Source organism: Pogoniulus pusillus, chromosome 9 (genome assembly GCF_015220805.1).
Source record: "Pogoniulus pusillus isolate bPogPus1 chromosome 9, bPogPus1.pri, whole genome shotgun sequence".
In the NCBI taxonomy this organism is placed as follows: domain Eukaryota; kingdom Metazoa; phylum Chordata; class Aves; order Piciformes; family Lybiidae; genus Pogoniulus; species Pogoniulus pusillus.
Window position 1 is genome coordinate 24,501,012 of NC_087272.1, and position 17,033 is coordinate 24,518,044.

The 17,033-nt window shown below is 40.6% G+C and overlaps 1 protein-coding gene across 1 annotated transcript in view; it reads left to right on the forward strand.

The window, feature by feature from the left end:
• Positions 1-7,568: 7,568 nt before the first annotated feature.
• The window catches only part of TENM3 (teneurin transmembrane protein 3), a 1,288,622-nt gene continuing 1,279,157 nt past the window's right edge, over positions 7,569-17,033 (forward strand). The window contains exon 1 of the mRNA XM_064148897.1: positions 7,569-7,908. The gene's annotated coding sequence lies outside the window, so the exon portion shown is untranslated. The remainder of the gene's footprint in view (positions 7,909-17,033) is intronic.

Sequence of the window (17,033 nt, forward strand, 5' to 3'; positions counted from 1 at the left end):
CCAGAGAGGAAGACTCCACAACTTCTCTGGGCAGCCTATTCCAGTGTTCTGTCACACTCACAGTGAAAAGGTTTTTCCTCATGTTTTCCTTATGTAACCTCCTGGCATCCATTGCTCTTTGTCCTATCCTTGGACATCACTGAGAAGAGCCTGGCTCCATTCTCCTGACACTTGCCCTTCACATGTTTATCAACATTAATGAGGTCACCTCTCAGTCTCCTCTTCTTCAAGCTAAGGAGACTCAGATCCCTCAGCCTTTCCCGAAAGGTTTCCTCCTTTCATTTTCTTTGTGGCTCTGGGCTGGACTCTTTCAAGCAGTGCCCTCTCCTTCCTGAACGCAGGGACTCAGCATCATACACAACATTCCAGTTAAGAGCAGAGGGGGAGAAGGACCTTTGTCGACCTACTAACCACACCTTTTCTAATAGATCCCAGAATGCCATTGGCCTTTTGGCCACAAGGGCACAATGCTGGCTCACGGTCATCCTGTCCACTGTGAATCCCAGGTCCCTCTCCTCTGTGCTGCTCACTAACACATCACTCCCCAACCTATACATAGGGTTCTAGTTCATATCAAATGTCTCTTGCCTTCCCACTTTTTACACTGTGGTATCATATATACTTCCTTTTTCTTTTTTTCTTCTTCTAACTGATGCTCTTATGCTGTCACCAAACAAATCTGGGTTTCTAGAGGTTGCTTTTCTCAATCATTATATAGTGGCTATTTAGCTAACTACTAAACTTCCTCTTCTTTAATTTATCTTTCAGCCACAATCTCACAATCTACTTACACTTTTAGCTCCAAAGACTCAGAACATGTTTAAGTTTGAGAAATTTGCCTCTTTGAAATATCAGTTCTCCGCATTATTGCTAATGACCTTTGTCTGTTTACTAACAGTAAGTACGAGCAACCTAAAACCACTAGTCCCTAAGCAACTGTAAACTTCCATTACAATGATTAATTCATCTTTATCTAACTCGATGAATTCCAAAGCTGAACAAGTGCATGTAGGGTATCCAGCTATACATCTCCTAAACTGAATTCCGAAATAGCAGTTCCATGTTTCTCAGCAAGTAAAGAAAAGATACTAAGGAAAATAAACAAACAAACAACAACAATAAAAAAACCCAAGCAGATATTTTATGGTTAGAAAAATAAATATTCCAAAACTCTTCTCTTTCCTCATAGCTACAAAGAAATTATCTAAATATCAAATTTCAGATTAAAAAATTCAGCATGTGTATGCATGCTTGCAGAGTAGAAAGTGCATGAGCAAGGAAGGGATTACAGCAATTGAAAACCAAAGTGGTTTTTAAATACCAACATTATGAAGATTACAGAGCGATTATGAAGATTCCTCTCTGTGGCAATCTAGTTTTTAAAACTTCTCTATACACATGGGTCATGTGTATATATATACACATATATATGTATATGTAATTCTGCAAACGGTTCATTTTAGCACCTATTTGGCAGCATACATTGGAGCAATACAGACCACAGGCCTGCAAAATGTATTGAGTTTCAGATCAAGAGGACTGAATATAAGAAAGTGTTACAAGGGATTTAATTCCTTGATATGAAGCCAACAGGTACAATAATTTCAGAAGGTAAACAAAACCAAATCAAAATGAAAATGAAACCAGAATATTTTTCTTTTCCACCTACAAATGTGAAATATCCATCACTTAGCAAAATTCTAGTTGTGAAATGCACTACTTCAGAGAAATAATTTTAACAGTTAAGCTCTCTTTCAGACATGCATATTATATAGGAGCTTTCGTCTTTAAATTTTGGTTGTTGACATCAGTTCTAACTATTATAGTGACAGTTTCCATCACAACTCCTTGACTTCTTAAGTTCATTATCCTGTGAAACCTTTCTCCAAATGTGGGTTCTTTCCTCCATGTGTATGTTGTTTTATAAAGCACTCAATAGGACCATTACAGTGAATATCATAATTTCTTGCAGTATGAGCTTTAAAAGAGGTTCCAAAACCATGTAACAGCAGAGTGAACCAAATCAAAGATCCCACTCACCCAATATCCCTCTTTGTTTGCCATGTAAGGTAATGTCTAGCCACAAACAAGTATACAGTGATGACTTCTTAGAAAACTTTCCCAGTATCTTGCACTACACATCTCAAAACAGAGCTTGAGTCAATGATGTTTTTATACCCTTCACTGTATTCTTCTTCCTAAGAACATTTAGGTACAGTTACAATTGTTAGCATTGACCGTGTCTTATATTGATTAACCTGGAAATTTTAGCAAATAGCTCTCACTTGTGCTTATTTCCCTATTCCAAAGAATTAGAAACATTATCTACATCTTCTTTTAGAACTGTATGTCAATTAAACTTCCCAGGTGCAAGACTTTTTTTTGTGCCTTGCTTAACAGCATGTATACCTCTATGCCAGTATTTACATGGCCATCAGGAAGTATGCAAGTGCCTAAAAAAAAAATCATTAAGAGAAGATTCTGGACACTTATGGTATCAAATATTTTTAAAATACAATGTATGGTGGAAAATGCTGGGGGCAAGAAACAGGATAAATATTTGCCCGTTATGCATGACTGTCCAATCGGAGGGAAGCCATGACATATATTGCTTCATACACTCCATTCTGACTCAAATGTATCTCTAAAACCCAACCAAAACCAAAAACAACAAAACAGAACCATCAAGAGGAAAAAACAAACAAACAAACAAAACCCAAACAAACCAGAATGCTCTGTTACAGAGAGGATTATAATCATTGATTCATTCCAAATCAAGAAAAGAACATTGCTCAGGATCAGGATCAGTGAAACTTTTCTAAACCAGCTCACATCAGTTTCCAAGTCAGCAATTCGGACACATTTTACAGCAGTAGTCCACCTATCAACATGCTCATAAACACATCTCTTTGGAAGCTTTCTGATTTACCTCTGCACTTCTGATCTGTGCAGGGCTTTTCTCTGGACAAATGCCAGAGAAATATGACATTTGCAAAATATCACCACAGTGAATAGTATTCAAGCATCGCCAAAATACACCCAGAAGTACTCTCTTCAGCTCCCTTCATGACATACACAAGAATTTACAAGTGCATTTGACACAGATGAAGAAGCTCTTTCTGGCTGCTGACGGACACAGATGAAGTGGCCATACGCAAATTTTATAGAGTTACAGTAATGATAACAGCCCATAAGACATCCTTATCTTTCATAGAATAGAATCATAGAGTATCCAAGTTAGAAGGGACCCATAAGGATCATCAACTCTAACTTCTTTCTCCTTGCGGGACTACCTAAAACTAAATTATACAATTATGAGCATTGTCCAGATGCTCCTTGAACCAACAAACTTGGTGCTGTGACCAGTTCCTGGGGGAGCCTATTCCACTGTCCCTCTGTGAAGAACATTTTCCTAACATCCAACCTGAACTTCCCCTGATGACACTTCATTTCCTTGTCACCAGAGAAAGATCAGCACTTCTCACTCTGATGCCTCATTAGTAAGTTTTAGATTGTGATGAGGTCAGAAGATGTAGATCTTCTTCGTGACCAGAATAGATGGTAACCAACTCCCATTACCAAAGGCAAGTGCTCATTCTCTTTTATCCAGAAGCCACAGACCTCATCTGAGGTTCTGTTGTATGCTTCCTTAGAAGAAACTATTTTCCCCTAACCAAAGAGGAAAAATAAGCAGTGCTCAGACCCAGAACTTATTCAAATGTATTCACATTACCTCAACCTGAAGTCTTAATTTACATGGAAGAAAATCATCTTTCTCCAAGGCAATAGTCTTAGAGTTTCAACATTTTCTTAAAAGGCTACAGTTTTTCTTTTCTTGTCTTTTATGTTTTTTCCCTCTTCCACATCCATTTATTGACATGCATGTCTTTTTAAACAGGCCACACTAGCATGTTTATCATCTTTGTTTACAGGATCTGGAGAACAGGTCAAAGACGGAATTACCTAGTAGCCCTTGGACAGGCCGAAGTAAATGCAACACTTCAGCTATTTGGTCTGAAAAGGGGGAGAATTCCTACTTTGTCTTGCCTTTGAAATGCTCACAGTAGTAAAATATTCCAAATCCTGGCTAGCTAAAACCCTTGCTCGTTAAATCTTCATACGATTGCAATAACTAGGTAAGATTTCATAGTATATTAAATGTTACCCACCCATAAATTTAACATGCACTTGTGTAGAACTCTTGATTCCATATAAAATACACCAGCATATGATTTTTGACACAAATTTAAACCTCAAACCATCCTATATACTCTTGCTAGGTTACTCACAGCTTTGCCTGACATATTTATAAATTGTGATCAAAAGCATTTCAGCAACCTGAAAAGAAATTGAAAAAGGAGTGGAAACTTGCCTGTTCAGCTGAGGAAGAAAAGCCCATCTTTTCTGTAAGAAAGCCTCCTGCACAGACAAAATGGCGAGGGGTAGACAACAGTGTTTGTCTCAGAAGAACTTCTTACTAATAAACCATTTTTTTTCCCTGAGAACTTGGTCATATTTGGCTGATTTAACTATTTGAAAACATTAACACGTTTAATTTTCTGATGAGATCATCAGATGTGTTTCTGAAGTGCAACACACCACAAACGGCATGTATCAGCAGCTACTTGCAATATTATCAGCTCTTTATGACTTTAGAAGTGAAATTTTAAGAGTTCAGGCAGAAATCAGGCTTAGTTATATTAGAATAAATAAAGCTAATTTAAGGCTGTATCAGTGTTGGTGGGTGGCTGGGGGAGGTCCATTTTTTTTCTATTTATCCATCTCAATTTGAAACACTTTATAACACCAAAATGCCAAGTGTGAGATCACAGGAATTTAAATGATGAAAGCAACCAAAAGACAGCAAATAAACAACACATGATGAAGATTGTTTTAAACATAACTTTGCTTTCTCTTTCTTTTTCCTTTCTGTTTTTATGCCTTTTTTTACTCTGTCTTCACTTAAGTTTAGGTATTTATTTCTATCCCTCTTGTATATTTCTCAGCTATGACTCCAGAACATTGAACAATATTCCACATGCCTAACTCAGGTGAACAGTCAATATATTAAGTAGCCACTAAATTAATTATCAGCTTGACTTATTCATGTTGAGGTGGGTCCACTTGCATAAAAATTTACTTTGATGAAAGCAGATATAGCAGGCTAGTACATAACAGGTCTTGTTAGGGGCTTTGCTATTTTTAGGTAGTGCTTCCTTTTCATGGAATCCATATAAGAAATTGTCATTAAGCTCATAAATAAATTGGTCTTTAAGATCCCTGAAACAGCTGTAATATCAATTCATGTATTGCAGTATAAGTCTCAAAGTAAACCTAACTGAAATCACTGAGGATCTTTCCATGGACTTTGACAAGTGTTGCTACAGGCCACTCATTATTAACGTAATATCTTCATTGATCTTCCATACTTTGAAAATATAGTACTTTATTCCAGCAAAAAACACTCAGTGCTTTTCTGAACAAATACTAGCTGAATTCTGAGAGATTACAGATTAACGTACCAGTCAGTTGACTGATACATTGCTCACTACATGCTACCTTAAGTTGGTGCCATCCTTTCAGGCATAGAACACATCTATCATTTGCATTTCATTGACCTTGAAGCTTACCAGTTAAAGATGAAACTTCACCTATTCAAAGCAAACTGTTTAAACCATTCCAATAGATTTTTTTAAAGTACATCCAGGTTTTGATTTCCTGCTCTTCTTCTTCTTCCATTGAGAAAGCCCTGTCTGAACCCAAAGGGATTTCCACATCTAGCTCTCATGCTTTTTGTTGCTACGTGGCAGTGACCGCTAGATTGGCAAACAGAATAATTGCCTTTGAGAGATTCCTTTAAGGATGTTAAGAGCGTGAACTACATTCTTTTTAAGTAGCTTAACTAAATGCTTCAAAACAAAGTCAACTATTGATCCAATTCTTTGAATAAAAAGTTCTCCCCATTTGGACAATAGGATTTACTACTGAAGACAAAATGTACATTAATCTTTCTAGTTTATTGTCTCCAGTTGACAAAGGTGGAATTACGGAGTTGCTGCAACGATTTGTACCTTCTGTTTGAAGTGACAAATCTACATAAATTCATTGACTGACTTGTGATAAAAGCAATCCTTACATCTCTACTTCTTGTCACCTGAGGAGAAATAGGGCTGTAATTTATGCTTCATTCACTAGTAATGCTGTGAATAACTGTTTATTCTCTAAGCACATTTGAGATTTCCTTGTTTATTGTAGTTATACATATAGATCATTTTAATTTTATTCCCTTGGAAGTGAAAAAGAACATCCAGACCATCTATTTACTGACAAGGGAGAAGTGTAGCAATTTTATCCAGGAAAAAAAAAACCCAACCAACCAATTAATAGCCTCCATCAGAATATCTGGAAAAGTTTGTACTATGCAGGTTTTACACTTCTGTTTTCTACCACTGGAACATCTAGTTTGAACACTGATTTCTAAGGGGGGAGGGAGAGAAGAATGTCAATACTCTGTCACGTGTGTGTACAGCAGGATAAAAACAGCCACTGTGGGACACTAACGGGTGTTTTTCTATTGACAGCTGCAATGAGAAGCTAAGCTAGGACGGTCACTGCAGGAGCAGTGAAGGGAATCCTTCATGCAGTCTCGCTCACCTCCGCAGCTTTTAACTTACTGTCCCTTTCCTTAGGATAATCATAGTGGTGTGCTTGGCCCTAAGGAATGGACAGGTGAGACCTACTGTGTTGTCCGAGTTGCATGCGGATTTGGGGGACGAGGGAGGAAAAGGGCAATAAAAATGCCACGCAAAAGCTCGGCAGGCGATGAGACGAGGTGAAATCAAGCTTGCTCTACACTGGTCACGCAAAGGCTATAGCAAAAGATAAAAGCAAGGCACACAACTACATTGCGGCTGGCGAACCTGCAGTCTCCCAGCTTCATGCAACGGGAGACACACGTACGTAAACACACAGAGAGGCACTGCACACACACGATTGTGACCGTTTGCGCACAGGGCGACAGCCATACCCTTCTGTGCACGCACACCCGCTGCCGCCGCTGCCGCACCGCAGCGGGGCCCGCTCCCACCGCACCGCGGGGGCCGCAAAACGCCGCCGAGGGGCCACCCGGGCTCCTCGCACCATTCGCCTAGTACGCGCCGGCCACCCTCCTTCCCAGCTCCAGTCACCAAGTGTCCCCCTGGCCGGCTGCCCAGACCCTGTCGTGGCCAGAGGCAAAGCGGAGATCATCCTCTCGCAACCCGGTGCGGAAACCCGGCCGTCCGAGGGACACCTCTCGCCCGCTTTCTGCTCTCTCCCGGTAGCGGCGCCGCGACTGCTCCTCTCCCGCCCGCCTCCGCTCCCGCCTCCCCGCGGCGCGCCCGCCCCTCGTTGGCACCCGGCGCTGCCGCTGGCCGCAGAGCAGCAGCGACTACGCTGCGCGGCGCGGAGGGACCGGGGCTGGTTGGGAGGCGTGCGGGAGGGGAGGGAAAGGCAGGGGAGGGGGGAGGGAAGGGGAAGTGAAAGGGAAGGGGGGGGGAGGTGTGTGTGGAGGAGGAGAGGGGGGGAAATCAAATAAATAAATAACCTCCGCGCCAATAAGAGAGGCAGTGGCTGCCGAGCAGGCTAGGATCGGATGGGAGAGGTCCTTCCTGGGCTGTATTTGTTTGTTTGTGACTGGAGCTGCAAAGTTCAGAGCCAAACGTGTTGCTTTTCGGCGGCGACGACCGCCCCAGTTCACCTGCTCCGCTAACTGGGCGCCTGCCCGGCCCAGGGCGACCCCGCCGCTCTGCGGGCCCTCAGCCCAACGTTCTCCCTGCCACTGGTGCCGGAGGACGGGAGAGGAGCGCGGAGCTACATTTCTTGCCTGCCCACCTTCCCCTCCGCGGCTTCCGGAAGGGCAACGGACAGGTGAGTACCTCTGTACTGCACTTATGCCTATCGAGGCGCGTAGGGTGCCTCCGCTCCGTAGCTACCTGTCACTGCAGAAACTGCTCATTTATCAAACTTTGCCTCCTGTTGGCTCTCGCACCCCCCGCCTTGACTCCCTCACCCCAGGCGAGTGATCGGGGTTAATTGGTTTTGCGCAGACAGAAGCCGTGTGGAGAGGCGACGGGGGGAGGGGGGGGGGGGGGGGGGGGGGGTCCTGCTCTACAGAGATCAGTTCAGCCTATCTCAAGAGCCGGGGCTGGCCGGAGCTCTGAGCACCCGCTGCCGCTCGGGGCTGCTGCCTGGACACCTTCTCTCTGGTGCACAGCCGCAAAGGCATCGCGGGTGCCTGGCTCAGTGAAGTTGCTTTTTTTTCTGCCCGCGGGGCTAGTGCAACAGGCACCGTCCTGCGCAAGGAGGGAGGGCTGGCAGGCGAAGGAGCGACGCCTCGCCAGCCGGCGTGGAGCTCCCGACGTCCCCGAGCGGACCTCTGCCCTTTTAGGTAATTTCGCTTTGTTTCCCACGCATTCACAAATGTATCTTTGGGTGCTGCGCGGCTGCCTGTGAGAGCCTAGCACCAGCCCTCGGAGGCACGCCTCCTCTTGAGAAGGAGCGAAACTTGACGACCCGCTGAGGGGGTGTTGTCACCCGGTTGCGCGGAAGATGCGCGCTAGGGCGCCGAGAGGCTCTGCGCGCCTCGCCGAGGGTCCCTCCGGCGATGGCGGGAGAAAGCTGCGCGGTGGGGCGCGGACGCCCGGCAGGTGGAGCCGTGGGGAGCGGCGGCGAATGAGCTCGGCTGAAACAGCATTTCAAGCAGAGCTCCGTAGGCGCGGCGTGAACCGGCCGGTGTCCCCCAACCCGCACCTCCGCGGCCCCTTAAGTTGGCTGCGGCGGGCGGTGAGCGAGGTTGAGGCGGGCAGGCGCGCGCCTCCCGCGGGGGCTACGAGTTCAGGCGGAGGCGGCGTACTGCGGCCGTAAGGCTACCGCGGGCGCACGCTTCTGCTTCTGCGGGAGACTGTCTTTCTGTTTGTCGCGATGTGCTTGAAAAAGATGAGATTCTAGGGGTAGTCTGTCTTAATTATCACAGAACGTATAAAAGTGTAATTGCTAAAATTACTCAATAGCAGTTAACAATTAAAAGATTATCCCACTAGTCTGCAGCTAGCGAGGAGCCACGGTACTAATTGGATAGTTAATGACATTTAAATAGGCAGGTTTTCTTGAAATAGTAAGCGCCTCTCTTGCAGGGAACCGAATAGGGCGTTCGAATATTTAGTAATTATATTGCAATGATGGTAGCACTTCTGAAAGGGCTGTGGTAATTAAGTTGTTAGCTTGGCCAGCAGCACTGGGACAGACTTCTCACGATTTTAAAGCATTAGCTAAGAGAAGGCGGGATTTTCATCGCTTTTCCTTTGATAGCTAAAACACTTTAGAAGTTTGTATGAAGCCCAATCAAAAGCAAGGAATATATTTGCATACTGTCCAGTAACATCTTTCACTAATATCATTTGACCGAATTGATAATTGAACTTGAGTTTTATGTCACCCACTTACTACTTGGAGTTTTATGTCACTTTATGTAACTTACACTGATTGGAAGTAGTTACAGTTTAATATTGAGAAGAATGGATCAAGGATGGTGTAACAACATTCCTCTTGTCATCCTTTAAATGGCTAAGATACTAATATTATTTTGGTAGTACAAACATGTCAGTTTAAACACTGTACTTCAATAACAAAGTCATAAATAAATCAGCTTCTGAACGATTTCACTTTATTTTCTAAACTCTTTGCTCCCCACACCTCTCATGTTTCTTGCATAACTTTCAAATGTTCTGTAAGAAACTTCTACAGCAACTGTGTAAACTTGTTGCATTTTGTTTTAAAAGTTTTCTCAGTGTAAGCAACACAGTATAGAGTCATAGAATCATAGAACCAACCTTGCTGGGGTTTTGTTTGTTTGTTTGTTTGTTTTTTGGGTTTTTTTGTTGGATTTGGGTTTGTTTGGGTTTTCTTCCACAAAGAAAATGTTTCTTAGTATCTTAATCAAAAGCATACACTTAAGGAAAATGCCAGAAATTGAGATAGATAAGACAGTAAATGTAACAAATTTAATGGGATATTCTACTTTAAGAGCTACTGTGAAGAATAGAACCTAAAATTGTAAAGTGTGTGTGGGCTCTTTTATACCTCTGCTTCTATAAAGTCAATCTTTAAGTTTTTCATCAACATAGTTGTATCTTCCTTTGAGATTAAAAAAAAAAGCATAAATAAATGTACTGCTGAAATGCAGGACTAAAGCTGAAAGGGCTCTGTGTGTACCTCCCAAGTAAGTGGAAATGCTGAGCTCTACAGAAGTTGCATTCACAACTGTAAAAGTAGCATATTTGCTTCCGTTTGGTGCTGCAGTTGTCACTTAGGAATCTTTTTTTCTGTTGTTGGATCTTAACCTTGTTCTTCTCACTATCATAGGTACGTTTCTTAAACACTTTCTTTGTTCTTGCATTCCAGAGTATTAAAATATTTCTTTTGAGCACTGCTGCTCAAAATCAGAATAATGGAGCTCTTTTCCCCCTCATTTTTTGTAAGAAATGTTAGCTTGAATGAAGATGAGATTTAATGTTAAGATTTGATTTCTTCAAACAAAAGTATTACTTTCCACACAGCTAATGATTATGGAATGAATGGTTATGAAAGATTTACAAACTACTGATGTCTTGACATCTGGATTTGTGGAGTGTCTTTGATAAAATATGGAGTGGGAGAAAATGCCATAGAGGGATTTTGAACCCCAGAATAGAAGGAATATTAAAAAATATTTTCTATGACTTAATGCAGTTTTGGGGAGTTGTATTTAGAGACTTTGCATAGATTTTATTAAAGTAATCCCAGCACAAGTTTTACAAGGAAATGAACTATGCTTGAAAAATCCTTCAGATGATACATAGATAACCTTTGTCTATAATATCTACATGTTTTTAACCTGATCTTTCTCAGCTCTTCATTGGAAAATTTATGCAAGAAGATTCCTCAGCAGTATAAAGTATATTCTTCTGTACTGCTTCCAAATTGTATCACTTGAGATCTTTCACCTTAATAGTCACGATACTAATGTTAAACTTAATGTCCTTGCTAGGTAGAGAGTACCTTTCTGATCTTGGGACACTTCCAAAAGATACACACCAATGTTTCATAAGTGGTATATCTAGAAGCAAACCTGATAGCTCAATATGGATGAACTCCAAAACTTTAATCTTGAAAAATGCAGTTTTAAGACTGGGAGGGAGAAGTTCTTAAATCCTACCATACTCTTACTGCTTGTTCAATGAAGGAATGTCAACTTCTGGTTGCATGCCTGTGTCGTAACAGTAAATACCCTATGGTTGACTTCGAAGCTGCAGTATACATTACAAACCATTCCAGGTGAAATGACTATTTGACAAGCATGCAAAATATTTGTTACTGCATTGAAGTGAACAGGCTGTTAAACTCAGGATCTGAAAATACGTTTCTGGTGTAGCAAATAATTGTTATGATAGATACTGGAATAAGACTTCTGGAAAGCAGTACTTTAAAATGTGTTGGCTTCATAGATGCTGATATTTAGGGTATAGTAGCACTTGACTGCATTAAAGACAGCAACTGAAGTTATAAACTATGCAGTTCTGTGGGCTTAGCGGAGTCATGGTCTGAAAATTATCAGAATGAATAAACACTAACTTACACTTTTGCTTGTGCATACAAGACTTGACTTGCAGCTCTGTTATGAGTATGCTTTTATTTCTGCAGTTGCATTTTTTTATCCATGTCTGTAAAAAAACTGAAGTTTTTAATGTGGACCTGTTAGTTCTGGACTAATAATTTAGCAATTTAATGATGGGTGCCCTAGGACTAGGTCTTTTTGGTGGCTAGCATTTTGCCAGAGAAGACTGTTCTTGGTTTAGAGTACACACATGCACTGTTAAACATCTAAATATGTGCTTTCCATGTGAAAACTGATCTTTCCTTTAATAAATCTCGGTGAGAAGTATTCTTCTTGATTTACAAACCGCTTTAGCAATTTTACTTCTCTAGTACCTTGTACTCCAAACAATGTATCTATTATAAGGACAGATTTTCCAAAGTACCTTTTAAACACAGGGAACATTTTAACCGTAGCAGAGATCAGCACATAGACTTTGCAAATACCTTTTCTCTAGAAACACGAAAGAGTCAAAGATACTAGTTTTGTAATTCAAATCGCATCTCTAATCTTAAACTAGTGTGCCAAAGGCAGTCTGCCTGTGACATCCACTTAAATCTACAACTCTTGAGAATGTTTCTTCTCTTTAATAGCTGCTAAATGTTCCAGTGTTAATTAAGAGGTAATGTAAGTGGAATCTAATGTTATGACAGCCTAGTGGTCTCCTGTTGAATGTAAGTTCCATGGCTAAGGAGACACACTTTCAGAAAACAAGCATATTTCAGCATTGCCTATTCAATAGGAAGTGTTTCTGCACAAGCCTTAAATAATCCTCCCTGGAGATATCTGCTGATCATGTTACTGTTGTGGCAGACTAATGAGAGCTGCTTCACTTTCCGTTCGTTAACTGAATGCGGGAACACTTTACAGAAATCTGTAGAGTCTCACACATGGTGTTTCTCTGCTCCAGTCCTTGTCTACACCAGTATGCTGGATTTGTGCTAGCTGAAGCTGTTTCTTCCTCCAAGGGGAAGGGAAATCAGGAGAAGTTAACTGTATTCCAGGATATACCATCATGACTGTTTGACAGTGCAGAACTGCAGTGGGCAGACATACAGCTATCCCACTGTGTGTGATCGTGACCCATACGCAATATTTGGAGCAGGAGCATTTTGAACCTAAAAAGGGAAGTGGTTGAGCTGTTCATCTTTTCTGATAGACACCCAGTTCATCTGTTTATTCAGGAGTCATTCCATCATTTAAATAATGTTAAAAATCACATTGATTTATTCTCTGAAGAAATCTGTGACAATATGTGAGATACTGTTCCCACAGTGATCTCTGCCTTTTTCCTGTAAACCTATTCTCCCTTGGGAGAGAGTAACATTGAGATGTAGCTATAACGATGTTCAAACATCACCCGTTTCTAGGGGCAAGGAGTAGGGCACAATCGGGAAGGCAGTCAGCCAGCAAGGACTGAGCTCATATTTATCCAGTTTCAGAGCAAGTGGCATAAAGAAGAAAGGACGATGTGCTCATTGACAAATGGACAATGCCCCTAGGTCACAGCAGGAGTGAAGCTTGTTGAAGTTTGGACTGAAACACATCCAACTCAGCTCTAGAAATATTATCTTGGCAGCTAATTCCACTTTTTGGTAGACTGACCAGTATATACATGATTTGAGATGAAAGCATTTGCACTGCTAACAGCATTATCTAAAATGGCACTGATGTATGCAGTGACAACCATTAAATATTGGGTGATAAATCCCATTTAAGTGAATATTACAATACAGGTTCAATATAATGACTAGTTCTGCTTGTATTTTTAGAACTATAACTTGGTATAGCAAGAGATATGAAGCATAATCTTTTAATGGAAGCAAAGTCTGTTTAATACTTTTTGGAAATGAAAAGCTTTTATTTTCATTTTGATGTATCTGACTGGCAGTGAATCGTATCTCAGCAACTGTGTATAGTACAGTTTCAGTTATGTGCTAAACTCTGTAAAGCACTGTATAACTTGTTCTTGGAGAGCAGAGATTACTAAACCTAATTTTATGTTACACTGAAATAAAAAGTCACATACAAGTCTTGTCAAGGTAATTTTAAAATATTTCTAACTATTTGCTACTGTAAGGGGGATGAAATGCAGAGATGAGAATCAAAATGGACTAGCTAATGGTCTAAGGGGAAATCAAGCTTTGGAGGGAGGAGGTGATAGTTAATAGAGATTCATCTTCTTTTTTTTATTCCAGCAAAGCTGTTGCTAATTTAGGCTGTGGGCAGAGGACAGCCTGTGAATTAGGTACTGCAAGTTAGAAGGTACTGGCCATTCACTTAAAAGATATTGTTAATTTAATTGGATTTTCAGCAGCCTTTCAGGCTAAACTGCACATGTATTCCTAGTTCACTGCAGTAGGAAGTAAAATATGTTCATTTGCAACTGGAAGACTAATTAATTTTACTTCACTTGGCAAAAGATTTATTGTGGCTTATGTGTCCCTGGGAAAAAGAATTGTAGATTATCGTAAAATGCTCCAGAACTAGGAATGTTTTGAGGTTTGTTTTGGTTTTGTTTTTTGGGGGTTTTGGTTTTGTTTTTAATGAGAATTGACTAGTTAGGGTTTACTTCAGCAAAAACTAAAATTAGTGACATTATAACACAGGCAGAATAAGAGTCAGGTTTTGCACCCCTTTGTTAGACTCTTGAGTAAACACTTGTAACTTAGTGAGTATGCGCTCAGATACGCTTTTCGATTTCTCATGCAAAAAAAATGGGGAAAAAGCTACACGAAGAAAATGAGAAGAGACTGCATGAGACTGATTGACAAACTAGCAACAGCTCTTACAACAATCAAGGGGGATGACAAGTAGTTATTCTTCAGTAGGTACTGAAGGAGTGAGGATTGGATTTAACATAAAGAAGAAAAATGGAAGAGTGATGAGAAGGGAGAACAGCTAAAGAAGGCTTTAACACACTACCTTCTCAGAATTTCTTGGGACAAAGAATTTAGTCATCAAAAGGGAAAAATAAGATACATTTAAAAAAAAAATTAAAATAGCCTCCCACTCATCTTTTTGATTAAGAAGTGTTAAGTTGAGTATAAAGTTTGTCTCTTGAAGGACTTGTGGCGTGCTGCAGAAGATAGGGAGTGAGAGGATTTCAAACAATACGTGGATTCTTTGGGTTTAAATCAGGTGGGGGAGAGCTAATCTTTACATGAACAGTATGCTTTGTGCTGTGTGGACTTGTGTTCTTGGAGGACAGGAAGAACCTTTAGCAATTTCTAAAATTCTTGGCCTTTATTTCCTTTATATAGACTTCATTCTACTGTCCTTTTCTCTGTATTTTTTTCCTGTAATTCAAGAGCGTGAGGATCTGAAGATAAAATTGACCTAAATTGAAAACTCCTTGAACCAGTAGAATTGGCTGGGTCTGTGATCACACTCAATTTCACACTGCTGCTAGTGTCATGTAGAGTAATATGGTGAAGGATTCTGTCAATTTTTGGTTCAGCTGCTAGTTGTCATAATGGTAAAGAATCGCAGGGAGAGTCACTATCTTCAATCAGTGAATGAGAAACTTTATTAGAGAAAGGAAAACTGGTATTTGAAGCTTTCTTTTTTCTGCCTCATTATAAAGCTTTCAAGTGGAATCTTTTAATTTCCTGACTGAACATCAGCAGCTGTTTTTCAGAAACTACATGACACTTGAAGACTTGGTTCCATACATACTTTTCTTGATGGAAAAGCTGAATTGTTCTAACTCTTTGGCTATTCACTTCCCTCTAACAACCTTCTCAGGAAGGCTGTATATGGGGCTGTACACACAACCAATCTAAAGTGAGTAATTACACAGGGGGGAAAAGCAAATTGAACTCAGATTTTTTGTAACAATATTGAATCACATCACTTTCCTAAAAATCTTTTTAATGGTCTAAATGAGGGTGCAGAGTCATGACAGGATTCCCACCTGGGAGGGAAGAGGATGTGGGGTTTGCTTTAGCTAACCTTGCCACCAAAAGAAAGATTTGTACAACTTCTACATTATGTTTGATATCTTCTGTACATTTTGCAATCATTTCATTAATCTTCTGTGGTCTGCTTTAACAGCTACAGACTAGTTAGAGAACAGGACAAGACTGTCTTGTATTAAGTGGCATGTGCATTTAATGAGTGCAGATTGTGTTTTATCCTTGGACATAAGATATCATCGTCTTGTCAAGGTGTAATCACTTTTATATGCAGCACATCTAAATGAAGGATATTTGTTCCTGTTTAGAATATAAAAAATGAAATAGTGAAAGTTGAAACTTACTCATTTTTCTGTTCTGGTTTGGCTTTTTGGTTATTTTTTTCCCCCACTCACCCATGCACTCTTGTATCATCTATACTTGACAGGGAATTTCATGGCTTTTAGATAATATTAAATAGGATCTTCACTATATTTAAGGTATTAATAACTCTTAGCCTAGCATAAGTAGTGTGTGACTATCTATTATAAATAATTATTTGCTAAGGAGATTTTATATTCCTCTTTTGTTTACTCAACTACAATTACTTTTTCCACCCAGCAGGTTTTCCCTCTTAGTCTTCTATTTTGGGCTCATCTGCTTCTCAGGTACAACTGTATTTCTGCTACTAATGTAGTTATCTGTTAATGAATTCACTGACTGCTGTATCATGAACTTTACAGGGGGCCTACAGGAAGGCTGATAGGGACTGTTTACAAAGGCCTAAAGTGATAGGACAAGGGGCAATAGCTTTAAATTAGAGTCGATGTAGACTGGATATTAGAAGGAATTTCTTTACCATGGGAGTAGTGGAACACCAGAACAGGTTGCCCAGGGAGGTAGTTGAAGCCCCATCCATGGAGATAATCAGAGTCATACTTGACAGGGCTCTGGGCAACCTGATCTAATGGAGGATGTTCCTGGTCACTCCAGGGGGGTTGGACTAGATGGCCTTTGGAGCTCTTTTCCAACCCAAACCATTCTATGATATCTTTTTCTTTCAGTAATTGTCTGACTATGCCTTATTGCCCTTCACCTTCCCACAGAAATGCTCTTAAGTTGATATTTTAGGACTTTCAGACAATCTTTCTTATGAATAACCTGTAAGCTTGGAAAAAGATCTACTCTGAAATCTGTGTATCAGCCGTTCATGTTTGTTGTAGAAAGAGGAAAGCATGTGGATGTGGTAACTGCATTAAAAATACAATTTACTACCCCAAACAATTTCTTCATTAGTGCACAAACTACGATCTGCTTAATAGTTGTGTTCAGTGGTCACAGTTGCTCAGAACAACACAAGAAGCATATTGCTTGGGGTATTTCTGAAAGTCAGTTTGAAGTCAGAGATAAGTGTTAGCTGCATGAAAAGCTTGTTGACAGGGAAAAGATACATGCTGGTTACATAG